This window comes from Drosophila ananassae, assembly GCF_017639315.1.
Source record: "Drosophila ananassae strain 14024-0371.13 chromosome 4 unlocalized genomic scaffold, ASM1763931v2 tig00000071, whole genome shotgun sequence".
NCBI lineage: Eukaryota > Metazoa > Arthropoda > Insecta > Diptera > Drosophilidae > Drosophila > Drosophila ananassae.
Window position 1 is genome coordinate 1,891,376 of NW_025319041.1, and position 26,213 is coordinate 1,917,588.

Sequence of the window (26,213 nt, forward strand, 5' to 3'; positions counted from 1 at the left end):
TGACCGTCATCGGGTCGTTGTTCGTAATTTTTCTCCTTGGAGATTCACTTAATATCTTGAGACCAAGAAATTGAGTCTCTAGTGTAAGGAATCGCTCATTAAGTGCAGAAAATTTCTTACGGGATTACACGACCAGAGAAAAAAACTCAGGAAGGGAATATATACTGAAATAGTTGAGTCAAATAAATTTCCCGTCGAAAAACTAAGGACATCGCTAAGATCCGTTTTTAATAAAATAAAAACCAATTTTAAAAATGTTTTGTTATTTATTATTTATTAAAATTGTACGCGACGAAAAAAAGGTTTCGTGTGTGTCAATTGGATTTCAGCTTAAGACTGATTTACAAAGAGAATGAAAATCTTGGTTTTGGCTATTGTCTATTGTTTACATTAAAATGAGTGTGCAGTTGGTCGCTTGATTCATTCGATGAGAGAGCTTATAGATTATTTGGTTTGTATAAGCGATGACGCTTACGGCGCGATCGCCGCTGAATATCCGGTCATTTGTTTACATTAAATTCTCTGCACAGCAAAAATGATGCGCAGCTCTTGTTATTTGTTTACTTGACTTTAATGGATCACCAAAATATTGATGCTGCAGTAATTGGATATTAGTAGATGGGTGTGAGAGTGAATATGTCACTCCTCCCCCCTTAAAAAGGCAGCCTATACTTGGGCTGGCATTGATGGATACAGTGTGGGTAATGGGTTTTCTCTAAGTTCATTTTCTTGAAGTTGTGGCTGATTTCTTTCAGTTTGTTTTCTTAATTTTATATATAAAAATATAAATGGATTAAAGTTTATGTACTTAAGAATAAAAATCACTGCCTGAGTACTCCAATTGGTAACCATTTCTATCAGGATAAGGGATTATTTTAATGGTGTTAATTAGTTCATGATTAATAGGAATATGTGAGATTATTAGTATTTCATTATTCTTATAGTTAATCCAAGTGGATGTTTTGGTTAATAATATGTTTTCGCTGTTAACGTTTTGGAGCTTGTCGTAATTAAGTAGTTTTGGGTTGAAAAGTCCCAGTCGTGAGAGCTGCATTCCCATTTCAAGGTCCTCAATGTACTCAATGAACTGCATTAGTTCATAAACCAAGGTGTCAATGCTATTTCTGACGATCATCATTTAATTTGTTTATTTTTTGTTCTTTAATTTTTTGTGCGTCCAGGGTTGGTTGTCCGGCGTAAAGAAATATGTGAGCGGGTGTCTGTCCAATGGTGTCATGCCTGGTTTTATGATTGTAAATATAAAGAATATTTTCCATTTTGCCCAGTTTGATTTCATCGTTTTTGGGGGAATTGATTATGCGAATTTTTTCATTTATTGTTTTATGTAATCTCTCAACATCCGCCACACCCGTTTTAGCTGTGTTTAATTGTAATTCAACACCCTCACTCTCGAGCCATTGCTTAAGAGCTAGGTTGGAAAATGCACCGTCCCTATCTGCCTTTAACAGTGTAGGTTTTCCGAGTTGGTTAAAAATACGCATCAGGGCGTTTTTGCATTCTATCCAATCTTTTGTTTTTATTTGTTCTAGAGTGGCGAACTTCGAGTAAATGTCAATGCAACTAAGGTAATGCTTACCCTCGGATGAATAGATGTCTATTACAAATTTATCGCGGCAATGCCCAGGGTTAGGTGTGACTTTAACAGGCATTTTTGTGTTTCTGTGTTCTGTCTTGGCTAGGTTACACACACGGCACTCATTTATGATATTTTGAATTAGTAGTTGACTATTTGGGAAATAATTGAGTCAATTTTTGGATACCTGGATGCAACAGTTTTTCATGGGCTTGAAGTATGATTTCTTTAAACTCAGCATATGAGCTCACGTTGTTCAATAAAATTAGGCTACGAGTCACTTTAGTATAAGAGGGGTTAATAATTTCCCTATAGGCTGTCTGGATGATCTCGAAATCGGCATCGCTCACGATGTACATGGCAATGCTTTTGGAAATGAAGTGGTCAAGTAAGAATTGTTTGGCGTTCTCAACAGTCATGTTGTTATAGTGAATTGTGGTTATTGAATTTCCGAAAACGGTTGTCTGCTTTACACTATTCTGATCTGATTTAATGAATATTATCTGTTTTTTGAATACATTTATTGGGTTTTCTGTTAACTGGATAAGATCATTATTGTCTTCTACTGCACTATGTTGGGTGGCTTCACTGAAATGATTCTCCTCAACCTTGATTCTGGACAGTGCGTCAGCAATTGAATTCTGTTACCCTTCTCCATCTCTGCAGTTTGGCATTTGGCTCCTTTAAATTATGTAACCATCTGAGAGGCTGATGATCACTAGCTATTTGGAAATGTTTTCCCAACAAGTAGTGACTGAATGTTTTTGTGGTTTTTCAAAAACCAATTGCAATGAGTTTAAGTGTTGGAAAAAATAATGATGTCATCCAAATAAACCAAACAGTGTTTGTTAATTAATGGTCGGAGTATGTTATTCATGCACCTCTGGAATGTGGCGTGTGCATTTCTTAAGCCAAATGGCATGCGAACGTATTCATAATGACCGCGTTTAGTTGAAAATGCAGTTTTCTGTATGGATTCTGAATCCATTTCTATCTGATGAAAACCCCTAGCCAAATCAATTGTTGTAAAGTACTGGCATTTTCCCAGTTTTCCAAGAATTTCGTCCATGTTGGGAATAGGAAATCTATCGGGGATGGTTATTTCATTTAGCTTCCTGTAATCAATGACTACTCTGTATTTTGCTTTCCCCGAAGCGTCGGGTTTCTTTGGTACAACCCAAGTGGGACTATTATAGGGTGAATTACTTTCTCTGATCAATCCCTGCTCAAGCATCTCCTGCACCTGGTTCTCTACCTCATTTTCGTGCGTTTGAGCAAGTGGATATTGTTTTGAATAAATGGGCGAATTGTGTGTTGTGTTTAATACATGTTTGATTGTGTTTGTGAATGTCAAACGCTCTCCTTCAGAATATTGCAAATCTTTAAATTGGTTTAATAAATGTTTTAATTTAGAGGTTTCCTCCGGATTAAGGTGATCCAGGCGGAATGGTGAAAAGTCTATTTTTTTATCTGATTTGGGGATTGGTTTCTCATATGAATCTTGTGTGTAGAAAAATTGACCTTTGTTTGAATCTGTGTCTATCAATGGGTAGGTTTTATCGAAAAGTGTAATAGTATGAGTTTTATAATTTATTATACCTTGTGCTTTATCGAGCAGTTTTCTGCCAATTAGCACATCGTAGTCGTCAGAAAAGTCGTGTAAGTAAAATTGTTCAGGTGTCCTAAATATGTTGTAAATATATTGTACCTGTTGGGTCCGGGGTAAGTTTGTCCGGGTCCCATGGGTTGGTTTTTAGATAATTGTTGTATATAAATGGGTCTGGGTGCATGCATGTATGGGTTAAAGTTGGGTTGTAATGGATGAGGGTATTGGGGGTATCTCGGTTGGTATTGGGATTGATTGATTGGGTAATTTTTAAATGCTTTCGGATTTTGGTAAAAATTTGGAGTTTTATTTTTAATTTCAATATTTTTCTTTGTTTCAAAATTAATATGTTCTTCATAAATGCCCTCATTTTGTGCAATGTTAATTAGACTTCTCAAGTCTGGAATGTCGTGATGGGCCAAAATTACAAGTAAACAATTGAATTGGTAATTTTCGAATTAGTGTTTTCATGGAATCTCGGACCGCTTGCAAATAAATAATAAGGTTTGATTGATTACCTTCCAGATGTAATTTGGAGATGAGTATTTGGCGTCGTCGCTCGGCCTCCTCGCAGAATGCACGCAGATTTCCCTTGTAGGGCGTCTCGCGGAAGTTCTCCAGCAGCTTGTAGTTCGGCGCCTGTGGTTTATACTCGCTGATCAATCTGAACCTCAAGGTCGGCCAGTCTTCTATGGTTGGCAGACCCAATGTTCTTGTCACATGACCCTCTATGTTCCGCTCAATGGCTCCAAGCAGGATGTGTTGTTGTCGCACATCATTGGTATGGTAGAGGGACAGTATGTAGTCCACTCTGCTGATGAAGGTAAAAAGTGTTTCTGGCTCTCCCCTAAATGAAGGGACATCCTTAAGTTGTCCACGGGCCTCAGCAAGGTTGCTCTCGTTTAATGTATTCTCTGGTTGTGTCATTTTTTTTTTGTTGTTTTTTTCTCTTTTTTTTTGTTTTTTTTTTTTTTTTGTTTGATTGTCACTTAATTTGATGTTTTTACCTTGCCTTTGGACTTACAGGTTTTTGTGTTTTTGAATTTTTGTTTTGCTTCCACTTGTTTGGGATGACCGAATTGGATTTATTTTCCCAGTTGAAGCACGTATTTTTCCGAATTGCGGATTATAAAATTTAATTTATTTTCCACTCGCGGTTCTTTTTTTCGGATACTTGAAGTATCCTACCGACTGCGCCACTGAAATAGTTGAGTCAAATAAATGTCCCGTCGAAAGACTAAGGACAACGCTAAGATCCGTTTGTTATAAAATAAAAACCAATTTTAAAAATGTTTTGTTATTTATTATTTATTAAAATTGTACGCGACGAAAAAAAGGTTTCGTGTGTGTCAATTGGATTTCAGCTTAAGACTGATTTACAAAGAGAATGAAAATCTTGGTTTTGGCTATTGTCTATTGTTTACATTAAAATGAGTGTGCAGTTGGTCGCTTGATTCATTCGATGAGAGAGCTTATAGATTATTTGGTTTGTATAAGCGAAGACGCTTACGGCGCGATCGCCGCTGAATATCCGGTCATTTGTTTACATTAAATTCTCTGCACAGCAAAAATGATGCGCAGCTCTTGTTATTTGTTTACTTGACTTTAATGGATCACCAAAATATTGATGCTGCAGTAATTGGATATTAGTAGATGGGTGTGAGAGTGAATATGTCACTATATATATGAATATTCGAAGAGCGCGGCAGACATAATTTTGAAGAATAATATTGTTTTTAAGATGGTTCAATGAACTGTATAGGTTAAATATGCTCCGAAAATGATACAGTATATTTAGCTTGTCGCGAAAAGAGGAAGTTCGTATTAAAGATATAGGCAATCAGATGAGGGCAATCGCAAAAAAACGTCGGGATACGGCAAAGTCAGACTAAATGGTATCTAAATGGTATTTAAATTTTTCAACCATATTTCTCAAACATATATCAAGTCTGCATAGAATCCATACAAAATACTTTTCTATCATTTGCACTTTACTGGAATGCAAATCTACACCTTCCTACGTATCATAGTAGACTCTTATATAATAAACTTACCTTCCTTAATAAACAATTCTGGGTGTCGTTTTCGTTCAAAACATTATTAATGGTAATGTAGATAGCATTTACTCACACGCTTACAGTTTAACGTTCCGAATAAAAGGACTAGAATTTCAGTCTTCTATTCCTTAGACATTTAAGTTAGTTATATGCACGGTATGATGCTCTTAGGGTTTTATGTTCGAACTACACTGGTATCTATCGTATAATTTGAATTTCTTCCCTTATAAATATGAAAATATCCATATTAAATTACTTACAAGAGCACAAAAACTATCCTTACGTTCCTAAATTACATTTTTTGTCCCTCTTTCTTACTTATTCTAACAATTCAATATCCACACTTGTCCGCTTGCCCACTTGCACCCACTTTATCGCTTATTATTACTAATACTTCGGAGTGATCAGAATTTAATATGGCTAATATGATCCTATGTAGTTCAGATAGCTAAACAAGATGAAATATAAATATCGTATTCGAAAGATCGTATTCAATTTTCAATTGGTGCGCCTTCTAAAATCATTTTACAATAGAAAGACAGTCAGCCTCAAATATGTGCGCTTGTGCGAAGGGCTTATTTGTCGTTGTGGCGCAATAATTTTACATTTTTAGGATTCGATGCAGAAGTTCTTATCGCACGATACGGTCTTCTTATGGACCGTCACTTCCCTAATTTCAAAGGAGTTATGGAGTACAGGCATCTAATAGGAGCTCCTTGGGGCGACGTATGGACGACGTAGAAGGATAACTATCGGAGAATCCCATATCACTCCCATTGGCTTCCTGTTTAGCTAAACCAGGGAGGCGAGAACTAGTGTGGAAAATCTTTGGCATGATTTTTACCTATCGCACGTCCCTGCATGTCCTCTAGCTTGTATGTAGCCTTTCCTGTTCTCTTCCGAACTCTAGCTTTTACCTACCTAGGTCCAAGCTTGGCATTACCCTAGCGAAATTACTCTGCTTGAAGCTCTTCCTGAAAATCTCCTGCCCTCTCCGAAAACACCGTCCCTGGAACTCCGAACTTGTGATACAACTCCTGGCTCATGTATTTCACCACGTCATCCACCGAAAGTTTTTTCACTACCTTAAGGAATACAAACTTTGTGTAATGATCCATCGCGATGAATATTCCAATATTACCACTTTTGGATCTCGTATACGGCCCCAGAAAATCCACATAAATGCGCTAAAAAAATCTTTATGTCTCTGCTGGCAAACCTTATAATTTCCTAGGTAATCATTTTTTCTCTTTATCTCAAAGCGGACGGACGTGTTTTTTTTGTGCGCACTGCGTTAACATAAAATTTGCTTATTAGCTTTCCATAAACACTCGGTGTTTGTTTCTATTTACATAAAAAAAAAAAACAAATTGCAATTTATACATCCGCATCGCTTCACGTGTGCAGTGATATAATTGGAGGTAAAATAATAATTTGATTAATTTTCCCTTCAAACATAGCCCTGCTCTGCTTCTTCATCTCTTACGGTGTTGCTTCTATTCTATTGCTCCTATTTCTCGCTCAATAGAGATTCTTATCTCTATTCTTTGCATTTTACTAACTCGCACTAACTGCTCTCTTCAATCTCCCCCTTTCGTTTCCCTGGTACAGTGGTACAAGGTTCATCAATATTATTAAAAAATTAATTATTGAATTTTTAATAATTTTTAATAAATTAATTATTTGAAATTTTTAATAATTGTGGAATTTAAATTGGTCTGTGCGTTAAAGTCTTGTAATAAGACAATTTCGTCTTCCCAGGCTACCATCCACTGCTGGCTTTGTGAAAACGTTTTACACGCTAAGTGTGCCGGGTTCACGGCCTCAGTTTCGGATGCAATCTCACGTAGGTCTCTACTTTTGCTGTGACGGTTGTCGTGCTGTTCAAGACGAAATGAGATCGTTCATGAGGCAGACTAAAGCGGATTCAAGGAGTTGATTAGTGGTTTTCGTAAAATCAATGACCAACTCTGTGCGCTCGATACACAGTTAAGTAGTCTCCAACTACTAAATGAGTCTCCAAGAAATCCTCTTTTTGTGATGTGTTTGTGGCGAATAATCTTCAGCCTGCTCAGCCGACAGCTATGCAGCCGCTTATGTCTCTGGCCACCCCGAGGGCCGGACCTGAGAAAAATTCGGCTTCCGAATATCTCAGAACTAATGAGCAATTGTTCGATATGTCCTCTGTGGCATCGCTTCAAGTGATCCCAGACCCAATAATTCAAACCCCTGTAACAGTCACCAAACAGGGTAATCAACCGTCCGGGCCCCCGGTACGTACTGATGCCGCTGTATTAGTTACGGCGGCACCAAAACCCTTGCAGGTGATGCCACCATCGAAACACATTTTTCCCGGCTTGCCCCTTATACTTCTGAGATTGATATCTTGGCTTAAAGCCAAAACAAAAGTCGACATTAAGGTGCTGGACTTTACAAAATTTAAATATTCAAGTAAGGTGAAAAAAAAATGACCAAACCTTTGGGTGTAAAACTCCCACATGTTACGGCCACTGACCAACCTTCCACTTCATCTTCCTCAGTTTTAAAAAACTTATGTCTTCTCTAACACTTACACATCAGAATACAAGAGGGTTACGTAGTAAACTTCCCAAACTGTATTCTGATAGTTCTTTCTTTGCATCTCTCATTATTGTATTTACAGAAACTTGGTTAAAGCCGGAGATCTTAAGCTCCGAAGTTTTTCCTAGTAGGTACACCACTTTTAAATGTGATAGAACTCTGCGAAGGGGAGGAGGAGTGTTAATTTCTGTAGACTCCAAACTCGCTTCTGAAGAGGTAAAATCACAAGAATTTGGTGACATTGAATTCCTTTGCATCAAAATCACTTTGTCCGATCAATCTCTGTATGTCACCTGTTCTTACATACCACCTTCGTCCGAACCGCCAACATACTGGCAACATTTGTCCGCTATTCGTTTGGTTTGTGATCGTCTGTCTGATGGTGACGAGCTGATAGCTCTGGGTGACTTTAATATCAAAGAACTTATGTGGTCAAATGTTGAAAATTCACCGTCTTTACAGCTTAACTCCCACCACGACTTCCCTGTGGGCATGTTTGACATGTCAAAAATTTTATTTCACTTTAAACTCATTTTTTGACGATTGTGTGCCGTGGAAATATCCGTCCGCTTCAACGAATCCGCCTTGGTATACAAGGCACCTTTTAAATTTAAAGAATAGTATGAGTAGATTTTTAAATAAACATAGATTATCTGGCTGCACAGTTAGTTATTCAAGATATTCAAGTTATTCAAGGTCCAATTTCACCCTGCATAACGCAGAATGTTATAGGAGTTATATTCGCCGCTGCAGGATTCAGTTTACAAAGGATCCGAAGCAGTTTTATAACTTTGTAAACACTAAGCGTAAACATGTATCTTTTCCCGCACTACTTACGTTTGAGAACTCTTATGCGAACATGGATCAGGCAATGGCCGATCTCTTTGCACAGTTTTTTCAAACTACGTATTCACTTAGCAGCAGCTCAACTCAGCCTTACACTTTTAATATCCAATCAGCCAACCTTATATTTTGCCCATCTTTCGATCAGAGTGGTGTGTTATCGGATCTTCTTAAGGTCAAGCCCGTGTATTCGCCAGGCCCTGATGGAGTACCAGGCTGTGTTCTGAAGAACTCCGCCGAGGGTCTGTGCAAACCGCTCGTTAAACTCTTTAATCTATCGCTGGAAACTTCGATCTTTCCCCTTATGTGGAAGGAATCCTTCATTATTCCGCTGCATAAAAAAGGGACAAAATCCGATGCTGCAAATTATAGAGGCCTCTCTAAATTGTAAACTTATCACTCCACATTTGCAACACCTATGTAGTTCAATAATAACTCCGTGCCAGCATGGCTTCATGAAGCGCCGCTCCACCACTTCCAACTTATTGGAGCTAACATCTTTTATCACGGATGGCTTCCGGAATGGCTTACAAACAGATGTCATTTACATTGACTTCAGTAAAGCATTTGAGTCTGTTAACCATTCGCTTCTTATAAGTAAACTCAGTCTTTTGGGATTCCCAACTTATGTTCTTATCTGGATTTCGAACTACTTATCTGGGAGAACCCAACGTGTTTTCTTTAAAGATGTTACCTTGCGTATAGTCCGCGCCACATCTGGGGTGCCCCAAGGAAGCCATCTTGGACCCCTACTTTTTACACTGTTTATTTACGACTTGCCCCTTGCCTTAACTAATTCACTTGTACTATGCCTTCAGTATAAATTCACTAGCGCCCAGTCTAGACTTCAATCCGATTTGGATAAACAAAATTGGTGTTTAGCAAATAACCTAAAGCTAAATGGATCGAATTGTAAACTCATGTCTTTTTACCGATCTAGTCCTCACCAGGCTGTACGTACGCAGGGGGAACCGCGCGATAATCTTTTACTTCCTTAACCAAACCTGGCAAGTAGTATATTCGACGAATCCTCTCCAGCGTCTTATGGACACCTCCACAACTTTCAAACGAAAGTCTCCGCTAGCTCTAGCCTCTGTACTTTCTTCGACCGCCGGAAACCTTTTTATCCATGACTTTTAAATCAGGTACCGTCTCTCCATTGGCTTCGATCGTCTCCCTATGGGTCTTATACTCCTCCGTCTCCGTCCGTGTCATAGTGATCCGACCAAGCCGAGATCTCAAATCTGGCTTTGCCAGTAGCCACCCTAACCACGCATGATCCGTAATTACTGTTAAATTATGCCCCTCGACATAGGGTCTGAACCGCTTAATACAAAAAATAGCGGCCAGGCATTCCTACTCTGCGACGGAGTAGTTTCTTCTCGGGATCAGTCCTTATGACGCCCTTTCCTCTCCACATGACCCAAATATTAAACAGTAAGCATGCAGAAGTGACGCTTCTCAATGTTCAGGGTTAGCGCTGTTTGATGAATTTGCCTTGCAACAGTAGTCAGAACCGCTAGATGTGACTTGAAGGTATCAGAGACGACCAACAGATCATCCAAATACACGAATGCCATGTTGCGTAACGCGGCTGGAATCACTTTATCCATGAGTCATGTCATGGTTTGCGATGCGTTCATAAGGCCGAAAGGCACAACTTTGAAATGATACAACGGTTTCCCTAGAATCGTAAACGCAGGCGTAAAAGCATCCTTTAGATCTAGACTGGAGATAAACATGGCTCTAGGAAGTCTGCTCAGGACCGCGTCGATTTGCGGTAGCGGATAAGCGTCGCCTTTGGTGAAGCTATTCACTTTCCTACAGTCCAGACACAACCGGACTTTTCCTGGCTTCTGCGACTTTCCAGCACTTTGCGACTCCTCAATCACTCCTAGCTTCATCATTCTCTCGACCTTGAAGTCAGTCCCGCTTCTTATGACTTTCTCCGCAAACCTACCTTTTGTACCTTATTGTCTCTATCATCTTCATTGAATGCCAATACTTCCTTAACCTGTTAGTGTTCCTTGACCTATTCTTACAATCAACCTTAGCCTTGCTATACACTCCTCTGAAATCCACAATCCCGCTTGTCCTTGTACAATCCTGATGGAACGCGCTGAGATGGACGATCTGGCGCATTCACTTTCCCGTTTTTAAGATTTTGGTCAAGATGGCTTGTGCTCACGGGTGCTCCGCACCAGAAACAGAAAACTTTTCGCTTTCCTGTACAGTCGTGGTACCTCTGACCCTCTTTCCTGCCGTTCCAGCAAATAAGAGCCACTGTGTCCACTTCGCCTGCTTTTTGGGCAATTCTTTGGGCCTCTTCCCATTCCAAGTCACTGCCTACCTCCGCTACTATTTTGCTTGACGCTGTGCGAGTCCTTGTATTCCCATTTCTGAGATTCATCATGCGTCCTCTTTACCCTTCCTGGCATGGGAGTGCTGCTATCTCGTCGCACCTCCTCTAGGAATAGTTCGCGGCGTCGCGGCGCGCCGGCAAATCTCCCGTAAGTGGCTTATGGAACGTATTGACACATTCAGCAGCTCGTGGCAGATATCGGTCCTGATATTCCTCCTTACTATCTCTACCAGCGTGGTTTCGCTTATTGTAACATTCAGACTGTCTATCAACTGCTCTACCGCCTCGTAAAATGTATCAAAATCTTCTCTATCGCGCTGCTTTCGGTCTATTACCGTTTCACGTATGTTCTCATCCGACCTATTATCCCTCAAAATGTTTCCTAAGCGCGTTACATTAATCACTCCAACTCATTCCTCTTTTCAATTTATGAAACCATAGCACCATAACCATAGCATAAAAAGCTCGCATTCCCGCAAAGTGCTGAAAAAGTTACTATCCAACGTCTGATGGGTTAGGGCTTCTATTCCATAGATAAAATTATCGATGGTCATCTCGTCGGGATGTCCAATAAAGCGAATCTTTCAACTATTTAGAATGTGGCCAATCTTATCTGATCTATACGCTAAGCTTTGATCTGCCTGCTGCCTCATGACATTTATAAAGCTGTCACCCAGATCTCGGTTCCCACCTTCATTATCGTAGAATCCACTGGGCTGCTCGTAGCCTCCTTTCCTCTGTTTTTCTTCCCTCTTTGACTTCGCTCTCTGGTGGACCATTCTGTCTACCTGTTCTGACAGCTGTTCCAGCAACATCGCTTACATATCACTAATCGATTGGGACACAACCAAATTTACCGCCGTTGTGGTTCCTACAAATTCAGCTTGAGAGCCTGCTTGGGTAGTCCCATAGGGTAAATCTGTCCTGCGAGTCTGCTGGCCCGTACTTGCAGCGGTCATGAGGCTTGCCACTTGAGCTTTCTCGAAGCACACTACCTTACACATTGAACGTGACGACTTTGACTTGGCGTGGCTTGGTATTCACGCTTTGTGAAATTCGTGTCCGCTCTCGATCTTGGCCCTGCCAGCTTCCATTTCTTTATTGTATAACGTGCAGACAGGAACCTTCACTAGTATAGGGCCGTCTTCTCTGCCTCTGCCGGGATCATCAGCACGGTATTCACTATTTCCTAGCAGTAGATATAGAATATCGACTCATTTCAGGGGCGAGGCACATCGCCCTAAATATACGGGGGTAATATTTCTCATCTCTTTCGGATCGGGTTGGAATCCAGTTTAGGAGATCTTCCCCCTTCTTTTTGCGCGATGTATTCCTTAAAAGGACACGGTTTCGGTTTCAAAGGAATTATAGAGGACAAACATCTGTTGGTGGAGCCCCTTGGGTCGGAGTACGGAAAATGTTACAGGGTAATGATCGGAGAATCGCATCGCTTCTATTGGCTTAGCAACGACTAAAGTTTCCTCACCTTCATCGTGCTTGAGGCAGGAAGAGAAAAATATGTTAGGAGGGTTTTCGCCAAACCCATGGACAGAAACAATATAATTTATATCCCTGAGCGGGTAAGCATTCCGGATTATCCCTGAGTGGGTAACTTTTAACATTCTTGAGCATTTTTTTTTATTTCTTCGTTGCCTTATATTGACCGTATGAATTTCTTCACATCGTGGCAGAAACGCAATAGAAAGCTGTTTTCACGCGGTTTTTTAAACACAGCTTTATGCCTATTGCCAGATCGCAAAAGCCCGCAATTTAATAGGGTCCTTCTATGAAATAGGGCTGCCATGTAGGCTACTTCACCCCCGCCCTCGGGTTGACACCTCTGCCGACTTAACGCCGACGTTAAAAAATGCTCCTTTTTCAAGAGCTAGAATAGGGTCTCACACGACCCTGTTTAGCTAAACCTCGAAGGCGGGAACTACTGCTTTAAATCTTTGGCATCATAGGTACCTATCGGTAATATGCTACGTATGCGTAGCTTTTCCCGTTCTCTTCAGAATTTTAGCTTTAACATATCTAGGACCAAGATTGGCATTATATCCTATAGTGAATTTACTTTGCTTGAAGTTTCTCCTTAAAATCTCGATTCTCGATTGATAACTTTCTGGAACGCACATTATAAAGTCTTAAATTATTTCTCCGTTTGCCTCGCTCTTCCAACGATTCCTCCCTGGATAGTCTCTAAGACTCCTAGCTCTCTCATTTGTTTTTTGTTTTTTTTTAGAATCACGCAGTTTTTTCAGACAGGGAGCGATCACGTCGGGGTCACCAAAATGTAACGCTACGAGCTTTTTAATAGCCGATTTATTATTTATTAAGGGTTGATTCCGCGCAATATAACAAAGTAGCGACCCTTCAATATCAACTCCAAAATATGCAAGTAAAACTAAGAGCTTGGGAGCAGAAGCTCTTCCAAAGCTCCCGAAACGCATGAGCTACAAATAACAACAAAGTGCATGCGAAACTGGGAGACAGGCAGACAAGAAGACAGACTGTGCTTTATCCCATTTTATTTGTATTCCTACCTTTAATGCCACTTCCAATACCTTTTCAATTGCGTTAAAGCCTGAAGCTTCTATATAAACCAAAATTTTATTTTCCTTGTCTTTAAATTTTACGCCGTTAGAGCTAAACATCAGATCAACTGAATATAGGGTGTCGTTGCCACAATTGCTGGTGGTGGCCACAATGGACGGATAAGTGATCTTATTACAAAGAATATTGGGCTGACAAGGTCTTGTATTGCCTGTAGAGAGATTGAGACTGAGATACGGATCTTCATGAAGCAGACGAGAAATGGTTTTCTAGATGTCCGTTAACAATTTTCTGCACTTAATGAGCAAATCCTTACACTTGAGACTCAATTTCTTGGTCTCAAGATATGAAGTGAATCTCCAAGGATAAAAGTTATCATTATACCCTTGCAGAGGGTATTATAATTTTGGTTAAAAGTGTGCAACGCACTGAAGGAGACATCTCCGACCCCATAAAGTATATATATTCTTGATCAGGATCACCTCCTGAGTCGATATAAGCAAGTCCTTCTGTCCGTCTGTCTGTCAGTCCGTCTGTCTGTCGGTTTCTACGAAAACTAGTCTCTTAGTTTTAAAGCTATCGAGTTGAAACTTTGCACACATCCTTGATTTCTTTCAAGGTAGTATATAAATCGGAACGGTCAGGATCGGTCGACTATATCTTATAGCTGCCATATGACTGATTGATCGGAAATGCCATTACTTTAGCTACGAGAAGTTGGGTCGGGTGAAATGATATTTTTTGGAAAAAAAGGTGCAATCGATTGCCCATCAAATGACCACAAATGACCATCAATATTTTGAAATGACCACCTCCCGTTTGGAAAATATTCAAAAATGAAAATTTTCGAAAAATTTTCGAATATTTTAAAATTTGACTTTTTGAATTTTTTTTTTTTTAAATCGAAATAAACTAAAATGACCACCAATGGTCATTTTTTAGAATTTAAAAACAATTTTTAGTTTTTGAAATATTTAAGTGTTCAATTTAGCTCATTTTTTTCACAGGTAAAACAAATTTTAAAAAAGAAACTACTGAAATCATTTTCCAATAGTGTGATAAACAATGACCATCAATATTTTCAAATGACCACCTACCGTTTTGAAATTATTTAAAATTGAACATAGTTAAGAATTTTTCAAAAATTTCAAAATTGACTTTTTGAATTTTTTTTTTCAATATCGAAATAAACGCAATTGACCACAAATGGTCATCTTTTAGAATTTTGAAAAAAACGTTTCGTTTTTTAAATATTTAAGTTTTAGTTTTGGTCATTTTTTGGACAGGTAAAAAAAAATTTCAAAAAAAAACTACTGAATTCGTTTCCCATTAGTGTGTAAAACAATGACCATCTTTTAATATTTTAAAATAACATTTACTTTTCGAGATACTTGATTTTCAAAGTCTTAAAAATAAAACAAGAAAGGAAAGCTAACTTCGGGCGGAGCCGAAGTTTATATACCCTTGCAGTTGAGTCGCAGTCCGCTAGGTGGCGCCACGCATCTTATATTATTAGATATATAGCGGATCGTATATAGTTGGCCGATCCTTATGAAACTTGGAAAATCGAATTATTTTGCCAAAAGAGGAATCCATTGAAACTCCCATCCTTCTAACTTGAAAAACAACGAAGTTATAGCATTTCCGATCAATCAGTTATATGACAGCTATAGGATATAGACGGCCGATCCTGATGACATTTAGCAGATCATATAAGTTGGCCCAAATTAGAATGCACAGAAAGTCCCATCCTTCTAACTTGAAAAACAACGAAGTTATAGCATTTCCGATCAATCAGTTATATGGCAGCTATAGGATATAGTTGGTCGATCCTTATGAAATTCGACAAATCAGATTGTTTTTCCCAAAATAGAATCTCTACCAAATCCCATCTTTCTAACTTAAAAAACACCAAAGTTATGCCAATTTCGATCGTTCTATGACAGCTATAGGATATAGTCGGCCGATCCTTACGAAATTTTGTACATAAGATATTTTGGTCAAATATAACATGTGTAGAAACTCCCAACCCTCTAACTTAAAAAGCACCAAAGTTATGGCATTTCCGATCAATCAGTTATATGGCAGCTATAGGATATAGTCGACCGATCCCGGCCGTTCCGACTTATATACTGCCTGCAAAGGAAAGAAGGGTGTGTGCAAAGTTTCAACTCGATAGCTTTAAAACTGAGAGACTAGTTTGCGTAGAAACAGACAGACGGACCGACGGACAGACGGACAGACGGACAGACGGACATGCTCATATCGACTCAGGAGGTGATCCTGATCAAGAATATATATACTTTATAGGGTCGGAGATGTCTCCTTCACTGCGTTGCACACTTTTGACCAAAATTATAATACCTTCTGCAAGGGTATAAAAATTAAAAAACCAAAAGATGACCATCATGGCCCATAGCCTAAAACATATAAATTAAAAAAAAAATTGATTTCCATCATTGCCCGTCCCTTAAAACTTAAAAAATTAACAAAAAACTCTATGCCCATCATGGCCCACATCTTAAAACTTACAAATTTTACAAAAAAAAACTATGCCCTTCATTGCCCATCCCTTAAAACTTAAAAATTTTATAAAAAAATCTATGCCCATCATGGCCCACATCTAAAAACTTACAAATTTTACAAAAAAAACTATGCCCATATCTTAAAACTTAAAAATTTAACAAAAAAAAATCATTGCCCATCCCTTGAAACTTAAAAAGTTTACAAAAAAAATCATGCCCACCATTGCCCACATCTTAAAACCTAAAAATTTTACCATTAAATCTATGCTCAGCATGGCCCACATCTTAAAACATAAAAATTTACAAATAAATCAATGTCAAATAAATCATCAATCAATTAAATAATTTGTAGGTTCTTGCAATTTGAACATTGGAAGTATAATATTGAGGAGGGTTATGTTAAGAAAAATACATAATCTAATTTGTATTGCTTAAAAAGTCTAACACGTAATTTTTGGAAAATTTTTAACTTATACCTGTCAAGGGAAAATCCAGAAAATGTACACACACAGGTCATAAAAGAAACGGTTACAGTAGTTTGGGAAAACACTTAAAACAAACAAAGTTAAAAATCATGCAAAATACATACATATGTATGTAATACCTATGGTACATTGAACCAGTACATACTCGTATTTGTTGCCGTAAATTTTTTCGCTTGCTTCGTAAAATCATAGTTTTTAAGGGCATAACAAGGAAAATCTGGGACATATCCTCATCTGGGACATCTTGATTGGTTACATCTTTGGGTTTTGAACCGTTTCCAGTTAGGAAAACCCAAAAAAATTGCGGTTATATGCATTTCCCAAAACGATCGTTTTTTTCCAAACCGCATAATTATGCAATTGAAGCTATATGGTGTACTGGTTCAATGTACCATAGGTATTCAAAATTGGTGGTCATTTGTGGTCATTTGATGGGCAATCGATTGCACCCTTTTTTTCCAAAAAATATAATTTCAGCCGACCCAACTTCTCGTAGCTCATTACTTTGGTGTTTTTTAAGTTAGAGAGTTGGGACTTTCCACATGTTATATTTGACCAAAATATCTTATGTACAAAATTTCATTACAAACAAAACAATATAATCTGATTTTCCAAATTTTATAAGGATCGGACTTTATATTACAGCTGTCATATAACTGAACGATCGAAAATTTTCTAACTTAAAAAACACCAAAGTTATGCCAATTTCGATCGTTCTATGACAGCTATAGGATATAGTCGGCCGATCCTTACGAAATTTTGTACATAAGATATTTTGGTCAAATATAACATGTGTAGAAACTCCCAACCCTCTAACTTAAAAAAACACCAAAGTTATGGCATTTCCGATCAATCAGTTATATGGCAGCTATAGGATATAGTCGACCGATCCCGGCCGTTCCGACTTATATACTGCCTGCAAAGGAAAGAAGGGTGTGTGCAAAGTTTCAACTCGATAGCTTTAAAACTGAGAGACTAGTTTGCGTAGAAACAGACAGACGGACCGACGGACAGACGGACAGACGGACAGACGGACATGCTCATATCGACTCAGGAGGTGATCCTGATCAAGAATATATATACTTTATAGGGTCGGAGATGTCTCCTTCACTGCGTTGCACACTTTTGACCAAAATTATAATACCCTCTGCAAGGGTATAAAAATTAAAAAACCAAAAGATGACCATCATGGCCCATAGCCTAAAACATATAAATTAAAAAAAAAATTGATTTCCATCATTGCCCGTCCCTTAAAACTTAAAAAATTAACAAAAAACTCTATGCCCATCATGGCCCACATCTTAAAACTTACAAATTTTACAAAAAAAAACTATGCCCTTCATTGCCCATCCCTTAAAACTTAAAAATTTTATAAAAAAATCTATGCCCATCATGGCCCACATCTAAAAACTTACAAATTTTACAAAAAAAACTATGCCCATATCTTAAAACTTAAAAATTTAACAAAAAAAATCATTGCCCATCCCTTGAAACTTAAAAAGTTTACAAAAAAAATCATGCCCACCATTGCCCACATCTTAAAACCTAAAAATTTTACCATTAAATCTATGCTCAGCATGGCCCACATCTTAAAACATAAAAATTTACAAATAAATCAATGTCAAATAAATCATCAATCAATTAAATAATTTGTAGGTTCTTGCAATTTGAACATTGGAAGTATAATATTGAGGAGGGTTATGTTAAGAAAAATACATAATCTAATTTGTATTGCTTAAAAAGTCTAACACGTAATTTTTGGAAAATTTTTAACTTATACCTGTCAAGGGAAAATCCAGAAAATGTACACACACAGGTCATAAAAGAAACGGTTACAGTAGTTTGGGAAAACACTTAAAACAAACAAAGTTAAAAATCATGCAAAATACATACATACATGTATGTATGTAATACATTCGTATGTATGTAATACCTATGGTACATTGAACCAGTACATACTCGTATTTGTTGCCGTAAATTTTTTCGCTTGCTTCGTAAAATCATAGTTTTTAAGGGCATAACAAGGAAAATCTGGGACATATCCTCATCTGGGACATCTTGATTGGTTACATCTTTGGGTTTTGAACCGTTTCCAGTTAGGAAAACCCAAAAAAATTGCGGTTATATGCATTTCCCAAAACGATCGTTTTTTTCCAAACCGCATAATTATGCAATTGAAGCTATATGGTGTACTGGTTCAATGTACCATAGGTATTCAAAATTGGTGGTCATTTGTGGTCATTTGATGGGCAATCGATTGCACCCTTTTTTTCCAAAAAATATAATTTCAGCCGACCCAACTTCTCGTAGCTCATTACTTTGGTGTTTTTTAAGTTAGAGAGTTGGGACTTTCCACATGTTATATTTGACCAAAATATCTTATGTACAAAATTTCATTACAAACAAAACAATATAATCTGATTTTCCAAATTTTATAAGGATCGGACTTTATATTACAGCTGTCATATAACTGAACGATCGAAAATGGCACAACTGCAAGGGTATATCTACTTCGTCTCCGTCCGAAGTTAGCTTTCCTTTCTTAAATATAATATATAAATATAAATATAAATTATATTATTATTGGATACCCCCGCTTCTCATGCTAGGGGGTGCTTATGATTCATTCGGATACATTTTTAACGCCAAATACATCATCACCTACTGATGTTCCTGTGGAAGTGATCCGTTTACCAAGTCAGCCGATGGAATCGGCAATGAGTCTTGGTCCGCCTATCGTAGTGGATCCTCCATCGTTTGAAAACCTGCAAGTTGCTGTTGTATTGTCTCCTAGGCCTCCTAAAGCCCTCTAAATTCCAACTATGCCGATTCAGCTCAAAAAAACTGAATAATAATGTATTTTCTTGCTGCTACCAAAACGTTCGAAGTATTCTTGGTAAATAGACAATTTTTTATAGAGAGTGCTTCTTTTGATTTTGATGCTATTGCACTTACTGAAAACTGGCGTAATTCCTCTGTCTTTGATTATGAAATGTTTGTTCCCAAGTACACTATGTTTCGAATGGATAGGCCATCTTTTGCAGGCAGTGTCCTCATTGATCTTCATCTTTTAACTCTATTGATGCTGCTATTGATTCTTTTTATGATGTAATCCACAACGGGTTGGACAAATTTGTTCATCGTCTTCTTCAACGAAACCGCCTTGGTTTAACAAATACCTTTCTCGTCTTAAGAACAGGAAATCTAGAGCTTACAAAATGTTTCTTAAGTCTGGATCTTTGTTTGATCAGACAAACTTTCTTTACATTCTTTGATTTTTTTGCGATTCCCAAGCTGCTGAAGATACTGGTAACATTACAACTGCAACATCTTTGCAAAAGTATAATTTCTTCCACACAGCATGGTTTTGTCAAGCATCGTTCTACAACAACCAATCTGCTTGAATTCACTTCGATCGTCCACAAGGGTTATGTAAAATGAATGCAAACCGATGTAGTTTACACGGATTTTAGCAAAGCTATCGATTCTGATAATCATCGTTTCCTTCTCCGGAAACTTTATCTTATTGGTTTTCCTCCTAATATCATACAGTGGATGATTTCATATCTATCGAATCGTACGCAGCGGGATTTGTTCAAAAACATAACATCACAAGTTATAAACGTTACATCGCATAGCAGTCACTTAGGACCTCTTCTGTTTACCCTTTTTGTTAACGACTTACCTATTGTGGTAAGCTATGCTACTACACTTATGTATGCTGATTACGTCAAGCTCTGTTTTTCTTTCTCTGAGCACTTCCTTTATAGACATCTGCAATTTGACCGTGATGAAGTCTTCTTGTGGTGCTCTAATAATCTCTTCTCACTAGACTGCTCGAAATACAAGGTTATGACGTTTAATCGTAGCATGCCTCATGTCATCTCGTACTCTCTTGGGAATTAATTTTTAAATCGTGTTTCTTTAATGAATGATCTTGGACTTCTTTTCGATCACAAGCTGTCGTTTAATGAACATATTTCTGTAACAGTTAATAAAGCCAGACGGGTACTTGCTTTTATCAAGCGCTGGTCAAAACAGTTAATAAATACATTCAATAAACAAAAAAACCTTTGACCATGCATTGCTCCACCAATACACCAATGTGGGAATCTCGTAACAAGTGCATCGGGTCCGAAACGTTGATTCCGAAACAAACTAGGCGATTCATTGGCATCAGTTGAGATGCATAGTCTGCTGACCGAAACTGCCAAGCTGTTTTCATGCGGTAGTCCATTGCGTTCAGAAACCACCCAGTCAAATAGCGTATTTTAAGCCATTGAGAGGTAGTGACCCAAATGGATTTGGACAACAGAGAAAAGGTTGAAGAACAGGCTTGCTTCAATTAGCAGGTCCACACGATGCGGTCTGTGGGAAGTTGGGATCAACCAGAGCTACGTTGTGAGGAATTTTCCATTTCGAAACATCGATTTTAAGGCTGGGCTGACAGTCCGCAATATGAGAAACTATGACAGAATTCAACAGCCTCTAGATTCGTAGAATATGTGGTTTGGTGGCACTTCACACACACATTAACGAAGGCTAAATTCGTAGCAAACTCAGTGTCACCGAGACCGGCGACCGCTATACAGCATTTGGAGCGACGAAGCTGAAGTTGATTTGCCAGGCGCGATGAGATAAGGTGAACTTGTGAACCTGAATCCAATAGCACTCTGCAAAGGAGGAAGGCAGCTGATCGACCACGGATGAGGATTTTGGCGGATGGCAGAAGCAGGTGTTGATTGGCTGGGAAGATGGGGTAGGAACGGCAACACCATCGGTGGAAATCAAGCCTCGTAGTGGTGGGGCATTTATAGGGCTGGACAGCTGCCCGCAATGCTGCAACAAGAAATGATGTCGGCGATTGCACGTTGAGCAATGGGAAGCTGAACATCCGCGTGCAAAATGGCCATCCTTTAAACATACAAAACAGCGGGTCAGTCGTCGCACTTCATCGACTAATTGGCAAGGCAATGAACCTTGGACAAGAAGGAAGCGCGTGCGTCAAAACACCTCACAGGGCGCATAGAGCTGAATGGGCTTTAATAACCATGCACGAAGATCGGTTATTGGAAGATCTACCGCGGTCTACTTGGTTAGCTGGTGGATACGCAGCCAAAGAAAAGTCAACACTTTCGAGAGTCCAACTCTTCTTGAAGCATGGTGAACCGATTACCCAAACGCTTTTCCATTGACTCCAGCGTCATAATGGTGCGGTTCTCATTCTGCGGCAGCCTTCACCTTATGATGCAGCAGCTCCACCTCCTCTGCTCTTCTCCGGGTCCTTTTACGGGTTGCGGTCCTTTTACGGGTTGCGGCAGCAGATTCAATAGTTTCACATCCAGAATTCATCCCCTAATTTTCCATAGCGATTGATGCAAACGAAAACAACAATTTTTTTTTTTTATTAGAATCTCGTCAGGGTCACCACGCTACCAGCTTTTTGATAGAGGCCGAATTACCAATTTCAAATTCCGGTTTATAATTTATAAAGGGTTAATTCCGCGCAATATAACCAAGTAGCGGCCTGTCAATAAAAACTCCAAAATATGCAAGTAAGAACTAAGAGCATGGGCGCAGAAGCTCTTCGAAAGCTCCAAAAAGCTCATGCGCTACAAATAACAACAAAGTGCATGGGAAACCGGGAGACAGATAGAGAAGATTAAATGCCGCTGCAGCTAAACAAATTATCAATATTCTAATCGGCTTATCTGGTGGCTGCTTAGCCCAACAGAAGGCATTAAGTCAAATCCTAAAAATTTCCGCCAAAAAAATTTTCTTCTCCCAAACACGAGGAAACAAACAATTAAATCATTCTTAGGGCTATTAAGATATTACAAAAAATGTATTAAATTGGCCAACATTACTAAGCCCCGTGCGCCACAGCTAATGGGCAAAGCCACTGTAAAAATGGGCGAGGATTACTAGTAAAACCCTACTGTGCAATGACCCCATCATGGCATTCTTACTACTGATGCCAGCAGTGTAGCGATAGGAGCAGTCCACAAAAAGACAAGAAAGGTTACAGACCAATATCCTAGCTAGCAGAACACTCTCTGATACGGAAAGAAGGTATTCAACAATCGAACGGGAAATGCTATTGGGCTCTATTGAACTATTAAATATTTCAGACCATACCATTTTAGCCAGGAGTTCTTGATCAATACACATCATAAACCCGTGGTTTGGCTAAAAAGATTCGACGAGCTTCGAGCCTTTAAAGCCTTAAAAGCTTTCTCCTTTAAGTTACCCCACATAAAGGGAAACCATTACGTATTTCCCTTAACTATAAATATGACAAAAATATTAGATTTACCAAATTATATTTCGTACGTAGGAAGATACTTCACATATCAAGTATTAAAGAAAATGCTTGGAGGAAATCTTAACCGGAACACCAACAATGTGTGTCGCTAAAGAAACCGACCAGGAAAAACTGATTTAGCAATCAGATGGCAATTAACGCTAAAAACACCACGATAATTCCTTCGTGTGTTGAACAATTTAACTTAACAGGTACAGGTATATTAGAAAAAAAGGCTGTCGCACCAAACCTTAAAGAACTATACGTTCAGAATGAAGTAATTACACTCAATATTTTTCTCAAATAACTAATAAAATAACAACGCCCTATATTCATAATTTCTTAATGGCAAATAATAGCAATTTAATCAGACCACCAATTTTAGAAACTGTTTCACAGCCTCAAACATCTACAGGTAATAGACAGGTACATGGAACAGAAAACAGACAACAAAAATATATATAAGGGAGCTCAGTTAGAAGAACATATTGAACAGAGAATCAACGAAAAGCTATCAGCAGTATTAAATCAATTAAATTTCAGTAAAGCACCGACTGATTTCGCTGAAGCAACTCCCTGCACTATAGATCCATCTTATGCAGAAAATATTGGCGACTTAGATCGGGTACCAGATATAGTGAAGAGCATGAAGGAATTTTCGGGAGAGCCAACAGAATTTAGTTCGTGGAAAAAAAACGGTAGATCGAGTGCTTGAAGCCTACGCGAGCAAAAAAGGCTCTAGAGTACTCTAGAATATCAACTGACAACAATGATACAACACGGAAATCATCTATCCCTTATTTTGAACAAAGTAAGTTACATGAATCTGGACAGACCGACAGAAATAGTAATGACCAAATCTTATAGAGATAGGGCTCTAGATACCTTTGTGAGAGGACTACAAGGTGATCACCACGTTTTCTTGGCATAAAAGAGCCAACAGACCTTCCTCAGGCTTTATATTTATGTCTGAAGTTAGAAAACCAAACTTACAGAACGAATTATGCCAATAGCAGGAAACCCGGTACTGGTAACTTCAGAAATACCGAAAACATTTGAATAATCCCATACCCTTTAAGCCAATACCTTCACCACGGAGATCGATACTATTTAATAATGTAATGTATCGACACCAGCAATTCAATCCCAATCAAATATCCCCTTCGGTCCCACCGAGAAGTTTCCTTCAACAGCAAACCCGACATTCTGGACATAACCAGGCCCAACAAATGTACTATCCACGACCCCAATTTAACCAACAAACTTATTTTAACCAATCTCGACCATTTATAAAACAGTACCAACACCCTCTAGCCCCACCACGCCCAAACTCAGCAAAACCCCAACCTAAGCCCGAACCCATGGATATTGATCGCAGTATTCAAACAAAAAATGTCAACTAAATGAATAGGCCGAACTTCGAGGCTGGGAAAAGACCTCCTTTCCCTATAGATCAAACGGGAAAACACCAAAGGCTTTTCAACATTTATGGAGAGAAAGTCTTTCTAACAGAACAAGAGGACACTGACGAAGTTAACATGACTGATTTAACAGAAGATCAAAGCCAGGAGGAATACGTGGAACATGCAGAACAGTACACAGAAGAGTATGACGAAGACGCAGAACAATGCAATAACACAGGGGTAGGGTCCTCCATACTACCTTATTTCGAATGTAAAATGGGGGATCAAACCATCAAAATTTTCATAGATACAGGCTCTAATAAAAATTACATTAAACCGAACCTAGTTACTGACACGAAACCCAATGAGAGGCTCTTTAGAGCCATAACTTTAGGCGGAAGCATACCCATCACCCATCATAAGAGGGCCTACTTATTCAAAAGACCTGACCTAACCGTGAAATTTTTCCTGTTATCAACCCTCAAATGAAAAACAGACATATACCTTGGTTGCATAGAAGCAGAAATAAGAACAACCAATAAAAACCCAATTTGGTCAAAATTCTATCAATACCCAATGTCCATATAGGATGAAATTGACAAACAAATCAAAGAACTCCTAGAGGACGGTATTATTCGACCTTCGCGTTCCCCATACAACTCACCAGTGTGGATTGTCCCAAAGAAAATAGACGCCTCTGAAAAAAGGAAATCCCAAATCCCTCTAAAATCTTCCGATATACCAAAGACTACCTTCTCCGTTAACAACGGAAAATATGAGTTTACACGACTTCCCTTCGGTCTCAAAAACGGGCCTGCCATTTTTCAACGGGCACTTGATGATATATCAAGGGAACATATCGGTAAGATATGTTTCACCTACATAGACGACATAATAACTTTCAGCAAAAGTTTCAAATCTCATACTAAAACAAGAAAGGAAAGCTAACTTCGGGCGGAGCCGAAGTTTATATACCCTTGCAGTTGAGTCGCAGTCCGCTAGGTGGCGCCACGCATCTTATATTATTAGATATATAGCAGATCGTATATAGTTGGCCGATCCTTATGAAACTTGGCAAATCGAATTATTTTGCCAAAAGAGGAATCCATTGAAACTCCCATCCTTCTAACTTGAAAAACAACGAAGTTATAGCATTTCCGATCAATCAGTTATATGGCAGCTATAGGATATAGTCGACCGATCCCGGCCGTTCCGACTTATATACTGCCTGCAAAGGAAAGAAGGGTGTGTGCAAAGTTTCAAATCGATAGCTTTAAAACTGAGAGACTAGTTTGCGTAGAAACAGACAGACGGACAGACGGACCGACGGACAGACGGACAGATGGACAGACGGACATGCTCATATCGACTCAGGAGGTGATCCTGATCAAAAATATATATACTTTATAGGGTCGGAGAGGTCTCCTTCACTGCGTTGCACACTTTTGACCAAAATTATAATACCCTCTGCAAGGGTATAAATATAGAAACCATATTTCAAACTTTGCAAGAAGCCAACATAAAATGTACATTAGACATATTCGAGTATAAAAATCAAGTTGTATACCTCGGATTTGTTATATCTGAAAAAGGTATTGAAACTAACCCGAACAAGGTCATAGCAATTGCCAATTGTCTCCAATCAAAAACGATAAAAGATCTACGGGCGTTTCTTGGACTAGCCGGATATTACCGAAGGTTTATAAGAGATTTTGCTAAGATCGCTAAGCCCCTTAGCTATTTTTTAAGAGGGATAGACGGACGTGTGTCCAAAAAAGTGTCCAGGTAAAAACTTATTGACATTAATCCTTAACCAAAATTAAAACCGCTCTTTTATAAGACGAAGTTATCTTGCATTATCCTGATTTCAAAAAGGAATTTCATTAAACCACGGATGCTTC